At 51.0% G+C, this 13,331-nt stretch overlaps 1 long non-coding RNA gene across 4 annotated transcripts in view; it reads right to left on the bottom strand.

The window, feature by feature from the left end:
• Window positions 1–5,285, bottom strand: part of LOC108175770 (uncharacterized) — a 105,213-nt gene extending 99,928 nt beyond the window's left edge. For 2 of the 4 annotated variants that reach the window (XR_011380950.1, XR_001792431.3), the window contains exon 1: window positions 4,910–5,285. This is a non-coding gene — a long non-coding RNA (uncharacterized lncRNA). The remainder of the gene's footprint in view (window positions 1–4,909) is intronic. The other 2 variants (XR_011380951.1, XR_011380952.1) reach the window with 1 other exon arrangement.
• Window positions 5,286–13,331: the final 8,046 nt, after the last annotated feature.

Below are 13,331 nucleotides of genomic sequence, written 5' to 3'. Positions count from 1 at the left end.
GAGACCGCGGAGCGCATGAAGCCGAGCGGCGCAGAGCCGGGAACCCGCCGCGGGGCGGCGAGGCGCCAAGAAGCAGCCTTGGGGCGGGCGCCGGGAAGCCGCGAAGATAAGAGAAACAGAAGTTTAGAAGTAAAATGAGAGAAATAGGAATGCTGGTAGATAGAAGTAAAATAGGTGAGATAGGAATGCCCAGAGATAGAGAAATAGAGAAAAATAAGGCCTCCCCACAACACGGCAATGAGAGAGCTTGGATTCGGTCTGCCTGATTAGTAAGACGATAAGCACCTGCTGGCGGCTAGCAGCTTACCCGCTGCAGGTCACCGAAGATAGGCACGAATTAACATCAATAAGTCTCCCCACAATACCGCAATGAGAAGGCTTGGATTCAGTCTGCCTGATTAGTAAGGCGATAAGCACCAGCAGGCAGCTCGACCAGAGTATGAGCTGCAGGTCACCGAAGATAGGCACGAATCAACACCAATAAGTCTCCCCACAATACGGCAATGAGAGGGCTTGGATTCGGTTTGCCTGATTGCTAGGGCTTGTAAGCACCTGCAGGCAGTTCTAGCAGAGCAGAGCATGCGCTGCAGGGCACCGAACACAGGCACGCATCAGCGCCTAAAAACCTCCTCACAACATGGCGAAGAGAGGACCCGGATTCGGTTTGCCTGATTGGTAGGGCTTGTAAGCACCTGTGGGCAACTCTAGCAAGCAGAGCAGAGTGTGTGCCGCGGGGCACCGAAGACAGGCGCATATCAACGCCAAAAAATAAAAAGAAAGGGAGATCTGTGGGGAGCAACTCGGACTAGACTAAGTTACTGGAATTAAGACTTATTCTATGCATCTGCTCTCCCACAATATGGCGCTGAGAAGGGAGAAACAGCTTCTACACAGCTGCCTCCAGTTCAACCAATAAACTGTAGGACCTGCTCCTGATTGGAGGAGAGCAGCGTACTCAGCGTGTGGGTAGCAGAGTTGGGATTGGTGGAAGAGGACTATAAAGGAGGAGAGAGACAACATGCATCAGGGAACATCTAAGAGGAACACCTGTGCAGCCCCTGAGAGAGCCGGCTGGCGGTGTGCCGCTCCCCCGCGGAAGTGGGGAAGGTGGCAGGGGGAACCGCCCTTCCACGGAGGTGGAAGGGACGGTAGCCAACCCGGGAAGAACCAGCAGCAAACCCGGGGAGGGCCGAGCAGACAAAAGAACAGCGCAGGGTCCTGTGTCGTTCCTCCATGAAGAGGGGGAGCGACAAAGGAGCTCTAGGCTCCTGGCTTCTACCTGGCTATTGCACCCATTTGGGGGGTAAACCAACAAATGGAAGATCTCTCTCTCTCTTTTCTCTCTCTGCCTCTCTCTGTGTAACTCTGCCTTTTAAATAAATTAATTAATTAAAAAAAATTAAAGTAGGTGGTGCAATGTCCAGTGTGTGTCCTTATCAAGAGAGTGTAAGTTTCTCCTTTCTACTGACTGGAATTGGAGTCGTCACCTGGGATTATAAAGTGACCTTGGGAACGGAGGCCATGAACACAGAACCAAAAGACACTTGAGTCCCTGACACGACACGCAAGAGCCCCAGCCGTGACCATGCGTGGCCCACCTTCCACACGGGTGAGAAGTAGAGCTCGGCTATTTGGGTTTTGTTACAGCAGAGCCTGTCATAACTGAAATGGAAATGAATGTTGATTATGCATGTATGTGTCACACCGTGTCACACTCATGAATTCATTTAAATCCATATCACAACCCCATGAGGCAGACAGGACGGCAGGTAAGACAGAAATAAACGGAGAGCGAAGACTCAGAGAGGCTGAATGACTTACTCTTAGTCACACAGCTATAATACCATCTGCAAGTGGGCATTGTGATGCAGTGGTAAGCCACCCTGGGGATGCCTGCGTCCCATGTCAGAGTGCCTGGGCTCAAGTCCTGTCTCTGCTTCCAATTCTAACTCCCTGCTACTACGCGCCCTGGGAGGCAGCAGGTGATGGCCCAAACACTGGGGATCCTGCCACCCACATGGGAGACCTGGATGGAGATCCTGGCTCCTGTCTCCTGGTTCATCGTGGCCTAGCCCTGGCTGTTGTGGGCATTCGGGGAGCAAACCAGCAGATGGAAGATTCTCTCTCTCTCTCTCTCTCTCTCTCTCTCTCTCTCTCTCTCTCTCCCTGCCTCCCTCTCTCTCTCTATCTCTTATTATTCTTCAAAATTGGAGCTAAGTGGATCCAAATGTAAACCCATTGTGTGAGCCCTCCTCTTGTGGACTCAAGACCCCTGGGCTGGGTCTGTTTCCACCTGTACCAGCCAGGCTGCTCTCTTCCCGCCCACACCCCCATCCCACCTCGCAGTCAGTTGCTCCGTTCCATTTCCTCAAGGACCCTACAGTTCAGCTCTGTGAAGCCAGGACCCGCCCTGGGAGATTTTGTTTCCCTGGTTGTAGACACTGCATAAGGACTCGCTGAATGATTGGTGAGGTAAGGCTGAGAAGAGGGCTGGGGGCTGGCCTAGAGCATAACTCCCCCAGCACCCTCACAATGCTGTCATCTCACCAGCCTTTACACTCTCTCTTTTTAATATCTATTTAGAAGCACACAATGTATGTTGGCCTTTTATCAGTCAGCATAAATGAACACAGAGTCCAAATGCCATTTCAGTCACATATCTAAAGACGGCAATATCCCCAGCTAAGCAACGACATCAGACAAGATGCCTTGGAGGAGGCTGGTGTTGCGGTGCAATGGGTTATGTCACAGCTAGTGCCGCCGGCATCTCGTATCAGAGAGCCAGTTCAAGGGACAGCTGCTCTGCTTCCAATCCACTTCCTTGCTAATGCTCCTGAAAAAGCAACAGAGGATGGCCTAAGTATTTGGACCCCTACCATCCACATGGGAGACCCAGATAAAGTGAGAGGATGTGCCTGGCTTCTAGAACATTCTCAGTGAGCACGGCCATCAGCAGCAGCCCCATAATTAACTTTGGGGTGTTTAAGCATGTTGATATTTTTAAAAGCTAGAAATTCTGGGGCCAGTACTGTGGTGTAGGAGGTTAAGCCTCTGCCTGTGATGCCGGCATCCCATATGGTGCCAGTTTGAGTCCCAGATGTTCCTCTTCCAATCCAACTCTGCTATGGCCTGGGAAAGCAGAAGATGGCCCAAATGCTTGGGCTCCTGGATCCTGGCTTCAGATCAGCCGAGCTGTGGCCATTGTGCCCCCAAAGACCTCCCACTAGACCCACCTCCCAGATGCCATCATTAGATCAAGTCCTCACCCTTAACCCATCAAGCATAACACTGAGACATCAGTGTTCTCACAGCTGCACAAGTTGTTGGGAAACAAGTCCTCCTCAATTCACAACTGAGGCCCTGGGTGACAGACAGTCCTGACTCCAACTTCCTGCTACTGCCCAGCACGGGAGGCAGGGGTGTCAGCTCAGTGCTTGGGCCCCTGCCATCCGTGTGGGAGGTCTGGATTGAGTTCCAGCCTGCCAGGCCCTGGTTGCTGCAGGCATCTGAGGGATGAACTAGTGGATGAAAAATCAACATCTTTTTTTCTCTGCTTTTCATATAAAAAATGAAAAGAAATGGATAAAGGTTTTACACATTCTCAAATAAGGGGTGCACCATGGTTGGGAGGCAGAGGAATACCACATTAGTAGCATTTCAGATGTCATTTGGGAAATACGATTTCTTCTTGCTTTTCCTTGTGATCACCCTGGTTCTAAGGTGATGACACTGTCACGGGGCTCCCACTGGCAAAGTCTCCTAATGTCTTCCCCTTCCCCATAGGCAAGGGCCTAGCAGAGCAGATTCCCTCCCGTGGAGCCTGCCCGTGTCAGCACCTGGTTCTCCCTAGCCCCAATCCCCAGTCTCCATGGGGCGAGGGTCCCCAGCAGGTATGCTGGTGAAGAAACAAAGAGCCAGCCCCCCACACAGGGGTGCCTTCCAGAGACCATGGCACCCCCAGAGTTGGGCAAGCCGGCAGCCCTCCTATCAGCCTTTGGCTTGGCTCCCCATCCCCACCCCCACCTCCAGCCCTCACCCCTGCCCCCTTGTTCAGTTTCAAATCATCCACCTTCAGAACATGCCTGGTTCTGGGAGCAGAGTGAGAGAGTGCACAGTTAGGAACTGTCCCATCTCTAGTTCCTGCCAATGCCTTGTGCTACGGCCTGGTGGGTTCCCAAGGAAGTAAGGCAGTGAGGACCTTCATCCCAACCAAACTCCAGCTGGGCCAGAGGGTGGCCCGGCCCCGGGGTCTTCTCCAGAGGCTGTGCAGCTCAGGGAGCCAGCAGGAAAGCGGCTGTGGCAGCCCTGCTGCCCCTGTGCATTCCCCTAAGCCCTCCATCCTCGCCCTTGACCCTGGTCAACTGAGGGCCGGGCCCTGGCCAAGGCCTTTTAGCCTCCAGCTAGTAGGACCCCGTGCCAACTGGCTTAAGCAAAAGGTGAGGGTTTCAGACCAGAGGGGTGGAGTACGGAACACGAGGGCAGGAGGGCTTCACAAAGGCCTGGAGCGCCCAGCCAGCCCCTCTCTCTCTTTCCTCTGTGTGTGTCCCCCTCTGTCCCCCTCTAACGCTGACTTCCTCTTTCTCACACTCAGATGGTCTGATTCCGCAGGTGGCCCCAGTGCAGACCCAACTAATGCGACCAGTAGCTGAGGGCCCAGATCCCAGAGTGGAGATGCTGTCTCCCGGCTCCGCCAGCCTGCTGGGGTCCACACTCCTGAGCAGAGGCGAAGGACACTTCTCCACCGAAACCCCTCGTGACACCACCCCGGGGGTCACTCGGCCTCCCTCTGGCCTACACAGTGACGGAAGCCGGAAGCCGTCCACACACTTTGCCATCTTACTGTCAGTAACCCAAACTTCACAGCCGAGCCCTTCATGCCACTTAGCCACCAGCCTTGCGGGTCGCCTACCTTCTCTTCTGACAGGGTTTGATGCGGCTGGAGGGCGGGAAGACGGGGCAGATGGACTGCGCATGTGCGTGCCCGCGCATGCGCGTGTGGATGTGCTGTATGCGCATGTGCATGTGCGCGCATTTCGGACGGCCTGGAAGAGCTCTGTAGTTCGGTGCCGCGGCCTCCCATGATGACTCCTCCTCCGGGTGCAGATGGAGGGCAGGTGCTGGGACACCAGAGCAGAGGGAACCAATTACCTTCTCCTCCTTCAAGGAAACTCACTTTTAATTTCCTCTGCGATCATCCTGCTAGCTGCGAGCAGAGGCTGGCGGCTGGCTCCCCTTTGATTCCTCCTCGCAGCCGCTCTCCGGCTCTGGCCTCCCTGCCCTTTCCCACCCCCTCCCGGTTTAGCTGTTTTATATTTAGCCGCAGACGGTTTAGAAAATATGCAGTGCGTGCGACCGTGCAAGTCTCCCTGCTTGTTGTGGGCTGGTTTCGGGCGCCGGGTCAGCGTCTTTCTCCTCTCGCGGGAGAGGGAGTGAACAGGCTGCATACTCTCACCAAGGCTTGGGGACAGGCCGGATCTTGTGCTCAACAGTTCGCATCAAAGCACTCTCAGAAGTCCTGCTCCTCACAACCCCGCCCCGCACTCTCAGGTGCAGCGGCTGATACAGCCATTCATTCATTCACTCTCATTCATTCATTCAACACATATGGGTCGGGTCTGTGGCTGGAGCCGGGGGTTCAATGGTGAAGCAAAGCAGGACACATGTTCTTGAGCAGCCCTCTTTTGTGTATATATATATATATATAGAGAGAGAGAGAGAGAGAGAGAGAGAGAGTTGAAAGAATTACAGAGAGCAAGAGAGAAAGAGATTTTCCACCCACTGGTTCACTCCCCAAATGGTCACAACTGCCAGGGCTGGGCCAGGCCCAAGCCAGGAGCTTCCTCAGGGTCTCCCACATGGGTGCAGGGGCCCAAGCACTTGGGCCATCTTCTACTGCTTTTCCCAGGATGTTAGTAGGAAGCTGGATTGCAAGCGGAGCGGCCAGGATTCGAACCAGCACCCATTAGGGATGCCAGCCTCGCAGGCAGCAGCTTTACCGGCTGTGCCACAGTGCTGGCCCTCTGAGCATCCTTAAATGCAGAACGGTACAGAGTGGGCGCCCTGGACCCCCTTCCAGCACCTGATAGGCTTGCCTGGCTGCCAGCTGTTGCTCAACAAAGTGGACCCTGGAATGCGGCAGGGGCATTCACGAGGGGTCTGGGGTGCATGGATGGAGGGCCCGGAAGCAGAGTGCAGGCCCCCAGCAGGATGTGGGGTTCCTGGAGTGCCCAAAAATAGAGGCAGAAAAGGCCTTGGAGGAGGTAATTGAGTTGCTTTCTTTCATTTTCATCACAAGGATGACTGGGCTGAGGGCCAGCCCCGCTGGCGAGGGGTGAGAACGCCTTCCCTGCCCAGGGCTCTGGGTGTCACTTGCAGAAGTCTCTCCTGTGTCATGTAGCGGGCCTCTTCCTTTGTTCTCAGGCCTCAGTCATGCTGTCCCTGGCAGCCGGGACAGCCAGGAGCAGAAAGGTCAGCCACGTGGCGCCTCCATCAAGTGCAGACTCTGTGGCCCTGCCGCTTCATCTGAGGGCTCCTGGGCTCCGAGTGAGCTGGGGCGTGGAGTCCTACCTGGGCTCCAGGTGCCCGGGTCACTGCACCAGCACCGCCTAGAGGACTCGGCCTTGCAGGACAAAGGCTGCCCCGGTTGCCATGGGGAGCAGCCTGGTCTCAGGGCTTGCTTGGAGCCCCCTCGGAGCCCCGTCCAGGGGGAGGACCCAGTGCCTGGCTGAGCTCACTGGAGCACAATGGGCTATTTTTAGGGCCCAGTCACACACGCCGAGGAGGACCGCTTGCATCTGGCATGCTGAGCTGGGGGCTGTCACTGCCCAAACCCACTGCCCTAGTTCTGCCTGTCAGCCCTCTTTTGTTCTGCCTGCTTTGTCATCTGTGCTGGCACCGTTTCTCCGGGAGTGGAGAGACGAGGCCTCAGCAAATAACATCTTGGAAGCGGCTTCCCATGGTGGTGCGTTCACGTCCCTGGGCTGCCGCCCGTGAGCCCCACAACTGCAGAGGACAAGAGCGACGGATTCACCAACGAATGGAAGACCAAGCCCCGCCCCGCCGCCTCTCTGTAACTCCGCCCTTCAAATACGTAAATAAATCTTTTTTTTTTTTTTTTTTTTTTTATTTTTTTATTTTTGACAGGCAGAGTGGACAGTGAGAGAGAGAGACAGAGAGAGAAAGGTCTTCCTTTTGCCGTTGGTTCACCCTCCAATGGCCGCCGCTGCAGCCGGCGCACCGCGCTGATCCGATGGCAGGAGCCAGGATCCAGGTGCTTTTCCTGGTCTCCCATGGGGTGCAGGGCCCAAGCACCTGGGCCATCCTCCACTGCACTCCCTGGCCATAGCAGAGAGCTGGCCTGGAAGAGGGGCAACCGGGACAGAATCCAGCGCCCCGACCGGGACTAGAACCCGGTGTGCCGGCGCCGCAAGGTGGAGGATTAGCCTATTGAGCCACGGCGCCGGCTCAGTAAAAGTAAAGAGTTGATTAACCCAACAGTTAGGACAGTGAGAGATGTGTGTGTTTGGGGGATCCAACAGCTGGTAGTCAGTTTCTGAGACTCCTTCATGGATCTACGTTTGTTCACTTTGTAGCTATTCCTCTCTCTCACACACACAATTTATACTCACTATTTTGTATGTATGATTTATTCCACAGTTAAAGAGTAAAAAGGAGAAGCATAAGTTAATGGAATACAAAGAAACAAAAGAGAATTTTTTAAAAAGATGTGTTTATTTATTTATTTGAGAGAGCTGCAGGGAAAGAGGGGGAGACAGAAAAAGAGAGAGATCTTCCATCCACTGGTTCACTCCCCAGATGGCCACAATGACGAGGGCTGGGCCAGCCAAAGCCAGGAGCCAGGAGCTTTATCCGGGTCTCCTACATGAATGGCAGGTGCCCAAACATCTGGGCCATCTTCTACTGCTTTTCCCAGGTCGGCAGCAGGGAGCTGGATGGGAAGTGGAGTGGCCAGGGCACAAACCTGCACCCATATGGGATGCCGATGGCACAGGTGTCAGCTTTATCTGCTGTGCCACAGCACAGGCCCAGAAAGGGAGAATTTTTAATGTTCTGTGAAAACACTAATAAATAACCAAAACTGTGGCAAGTTTGATGTAAAAAGCCGAGAAGGTGCATCTATTCTGAATGAAAAAGAGGTTATAGACACAGAGATTGGGAAACTTTAAGAGAATGCTATAAACAATTCTATGCCAAAACACTTGAGTGCAGACAAAACTAGTAATGCTCTAGAGAAAATGTATAAAAAGATATTAAAGTGGGATTCCTCCATCTCAGCTCCAGTGACCATGAACGAGCCAGTCACCAAATGATTTGCACTGCCAAAGCCAACGCCAAACCTCCTCTTCTCCACAGGACACACCAAGGTTTTGTGAACCGTGTCCTGCCAGCACTGGCTAGCAGCCAGGTCCACCTGCTAAAGGGACACGAACAGGAGAGATCTGGAGACTGGAGGATGCCTTTGAAGGTGGGAGTGTGAACAGGTGCTGCCCCCTCTGCTCCAGCCAGTCACAGAGGCTGAAGGACCACTGCAGTAGCTCAATGCATCCTCAGGAGTGCAGGTTGTGAGTATTTCCAAGCACCTGGGAAACTGGAAGGCAAGTTGCAGTGATGGGAGGAGCAGAGGGCAGAGCAAGGGAGAAGGGACGTCTGAGCGGCAGCTGTGTTCTAACTGACAGTGGGCACGGGTGGGTGAGTTTACCAAACGCAGCAGAGAGGGGAATAAGTGCCTGCCCTCCGGTGGGTGGGATCAGACGAAGACGACTGGATGGCACCATGCCGCAAGCATTGCAACTGGAGGTTCCTGTGGGGTACACGGGGCTCAGGGAAACCCATGAAATGCCAACAGAGAAATCAAGCTTTAGATGCCCACAAGCCCAGGTAGCACCAACACCTTCATACGTGCACCTGACCTGGGACAGCACTCCCTTCCTCTTCTGCACCCAGACAGGCTTGCAGGTTGAATACAGTCACCTATTATCTATCTATCTATCTATCTATCTATCTATCTATCTATCTATAATGTGTCATCTGTCTATAACCTATCATCTGTCTATCACCTATCATCTATCTGTCAACTATATCTATGCTGGACAGAGTATACTTATCCCAGAATTATAAACAAGATCGCATCTTCAGAAAAGTGACTAATATAATTCCCACATTAACAAATAAAAACTATATTGAAAAACCTTTTGATAAAATTCAAATAAACGGCCACCGGTGATCCCAGCATCCCAAATGAGTGCTGGTTTGAGTACCAGCTGCTCCACTTTTGATCCAGCTCTCTGCTGTTGTGCCTGGGAAAGCAGAGGAAGATGGCCAAGTCCTTGGGGCCCTGCACCCACATGGGACACCCGGATGGAGTTCCAGGCTCCTGGCTGGTGGCTGTTGTGGCTATGTGGGGAGCAAACCAGTGAATGGAAGATGTCTCTCCCTCTCTCTGCAACTCTGCCTTTCCAAATAAATAAAGCTCAAAAAAGAATTCAGATCTATTTATATTTTAATTCAAAGTTTTGTGTTAAAAACAAAAACTTCTTCAAGAATTAGAGGTAGTGGAAATTTTTCTTAATCTGATGCAGAATATTTTAGGGAAAGCATGCACCCAACATTATACCCAGAGGTGAAACATTAGACACATGTTCTTTACAATAAGAAATCATTTCATCTGCAATTAAATCTAACAAAAAATGTTCAAGACTTTTGCAAGGACAGAAATGTAAAATCATGTTGAAGGGCACAAAAGAAGATTTAAATATTAAAGTCACATGGGACATTCATACATGGAAAGATGCCACAGCTTAAAAAAGAGCCATTATCCCCAAATTATGTCCATAAATTCAATGTCATTCCCATCTTAGATCCAAAGGATTTTTTCCACAGAATTTGATAAGATGATCTTAAAATTAGCATGGAAGAAAAGAGGGCTACGAATAGCCACAGGCAATTTTGAAATAAAAGAACCAAAACTGGGAGATTTATTGTGCCAGATAAAATAAATTTTTATGAAGTTATTATAATTAAAATATTGTGATATTGCTCTAAGAATAGATAACCATGGAATTCAATAGGGAGGCCAGGAACAAATCTACAAATATATGTGTGTATGTGTGTGTAGTTAATATATACAGTGGTGGGGGCCAGCGCCACGGCTCACTAGGCTAATCCTCTGCCTGCGGCACCGGCACCCTGGGTTCTACTCCTGGTTGGTGTGCCAGATTCTGTCCTGGTTGCTTCTCTTCCAGTCCAGCTCTCTGCTGTGGACCGGGAGGGCAGTGGAGGATGCCCCAAGTGCTTGGGCCCTGCACCCACATGGGGGACCAGGAGGAGGCACCTGGCTCCTGGCTTCGGATCGGTGCAATGAGCCAGCCGCAGCGCGCCGGCCATAGTGGCCATTTGGGGGGGTGAACCAACGGAAGGAAGACCTTTCTCTCTGTCTCTCTCTCTCTCACTGTCTAACTCTGGCTGTCGATATATATATATATGTGTGTGTGTGTGTGTGTGTGTGTGTGTATACACACACACAGTGGTGGAATTATAAATCAGTATAATGAATTATTCTATTAATAATGAATGAAGTGGGGCTGGCATTTTGTGGTGTCATGGGTAAAGCCACTGCTTGAAACACCATCAACATCATATGCCAGTTCAAATCCTAGATGCTCTATTTGTAATCCAGTTCCCTGCCAATGCACCCAGGAAAGCAGCGGGAGATGGCCCAAGTGCTTGGGTCCCTGCATTGATGTGGGGGACCCAGAAGAAGCTCCTGGCTCCTGACTTCGGCCTGGCCCAGCATAACCTTTGCAGCCATCTGGAGAGTAAAGCACAAGATTTAAGTTTTGTCTGTCTCTCCATATAACTCTTTCAAATAAATAAATCTTTTTTAAAAATAATAGTGAATGAAGAAATAAATTAATTAATGACCCTAGAAGAATTGGCTAGTCATTTGAAAAAAAAAAGGGTAAAATTAGACCCTTTGTCACATTGTACATATGAAATCCAGAGAGATTAAAGATCTAAATATGAAAAGTGAAAGTTTTTAGGAAATAGGAAAATATAGAAGAATAGTTTTATAAAATTAGTATAGAAAAATGTAATCAAAACACACTAACTACAAAATTTTGAGATGTTAAAATTATTAAAATTTAATACTTCCATCCTAACAAAAGCTTTTATAAATAAAAATAAAAAAGAAAAGTTACAGATTAAGAAAAGCCCAACAAATGGCTAGAATCCAGAATATATAGAAATCAGTAAGAAAAAACCAAATGACCCAACCAAGAGTTGAGCAAAACATATGGACAGGCAATTCACAGAAGATTGAAATGGTGGTAAATAATCATTTAAAAATGGATTTCGTCACACTGGCAGTCAGGGAAGAGGTTGCATTTCCCAAGAGTCAGACTGGCAAAGTCTCATAAGTCTGATAAAGGACTTGAAAGCAACAGAGCACAGGAGCTCCCAACCTGAATCCAGAGTGAACTAGCACAGTCACTTTGAGGAGTCATTTGATACTATCTGACAGATTTGGAAATGTGCAAGCCCCACAGGTCAGCGAAACCAGTTCTAAATATCTACCTTATTGATGGCTTCCCACATGGGCACAGGGAGACCAACACAGAGCAGTCCATTGCAGTCCTGTCTGCAGTGGTGAGAGAGTGGACATCACCATGGTTCACCCTGTGGGATATCACATGGCAGGGACATGAGCCAGATGCATGCATTTTATGCCTCACACTCCGCCCCTGTACTTTCCCAGTCCTGATTCCTTGCTGTCTGTAGGATCTATCTGCTCCTTTCCATCCCCCCTTCCACCAACACCCTGTTGTAATCGGGATGATACAACAGATGTATAGCTGGCCTCCTTGCTCTGTGTTGGCCCCTGAGATCCATCCTTCTGTCAGAGGCATCGTTCTAAGTGCACATCTAACATTGTCACTTGGCTGCTCAAAACCCTCCCGTGGCCCACAACACAAAGCCCAAATGCCTTAGCAGAGCTTACCAAAGCCTCACTTTTCACCCCCAAAACACTCCCAGTCCAGCCGTGTGGTTTACCAGACATGCCAGATGGTCAGCCTCTGTTTCTTGGTCACATGACTTGCTCTCTCAGCCTGGACTGAACTCTCCTCTTCTTGGCTCCTTCCCACCTCGACTCACCTGCCTGTCTACGTGGATTAGCCTGGCAAGTGTCTACCCTCGTCCATCAAAGCTCCTCCCAGGAATCTTCGTGAAGAATTGGCAAAGTGCCTTCCGCACCCACCCCCTTGCTCTCTTCCACACTTCCTCCAGCCACATCTCAGGCATAAGACCACATTCTCTTCTCGGTGGCAGCCAGCTCTTCCCATAGGCTCATGGACTCATGCACACTGGGGCTTGTTGGACTTGGGTTGGAGGTTGCTGGTGTCTCCCAGATGTCGCTGCTCCTTCCCAGCCTTGTCAAACCACAACATTTTCCGTGGCGACCTCCCTACTGCCATACTCACAACCCCTTGGAGTTCACACTCTGGGACCAGCTCCGAAGAAGCCAGTTGAGCCCAGAGCTGCTTCGGGTGAGAGCAATTGAACAGATGCATGTTTGTCCTGCACCTTCCTACATGCATGGCCCACAGGCCCAAAGAGAAGGAGGCAGAGAAGGCACCACTGCAGAAGAGGGAGAACAGGAGAGCCGGGAGGAGCGAACCATGTCCTCACGAGGTGGTTCCATCCAAATACCCACACAAGACCCAGCTTTTAGGTAATTTAAGCAGAAATTACCTTACCCAGGTAGCTTTAGGGCCATATCCTTGTGAAGCCTTTTTCCTTTAAGCTTTATGACAACAACTTTCTGAAGAAGGGTGGTCCTAGTACGTGCAAGTCTTTTCACCTCGAAAGCACCTTGACAGGTTTGGTTGTGTGTGCTTGCAGATCAGAGCAGCCCAGCGCTGAACTGCTCAGCAAAACAGGTGGAAACAAATTTAGACACCTAAGGGAGGGAGGGGGAGAGTACCAGAAACAAGAGGAGAGAGAGACCAGCATAGTGGGGGGAGTTTGGGCAGTGTGGAGGGCAAAGGGCCAAGTACATTTAAAAAAAAAAATTTATGTATTTGAAAGGCAGGGAGAGAGATTTTTCCATCCATTGATTCACTCCACAGAGCTGGTCCAGGCAGAAGCCAGGAGCCAGGAACTCCACCCAAGTCTCCCACATGGTCAGCAGTGGTCCAAGCACTTGGGCCATCTTCCACTGCTTTCCCAGGTGCATTAGCAGGGAGCTGGAATGGAGAACTAGGACTCAGACTGGCACTCTGATGTGGGACATGGGGATCCCAGGTGGAGGC

The sequence above is a fragment of the Oryctolagus cuniculus genome, chromosome 12, assembly GCF_964237555.1.
Source record: "Oryctolagus cuniculus chromosome 12, mOryCun1.1, whole genome shotgun sequence".
NCBI classification, from domain to species: Eukaryota; Metazoa; Chordata; class Mammalia; order Lagomorpha; family Leporidae; genus Oryctolagus; species Oryctolagus cuniculus.
Note: the sequence above shows the minus strand (reverse complement) of the source record. Positions and strands in the feature narration are given on the sequence as shown.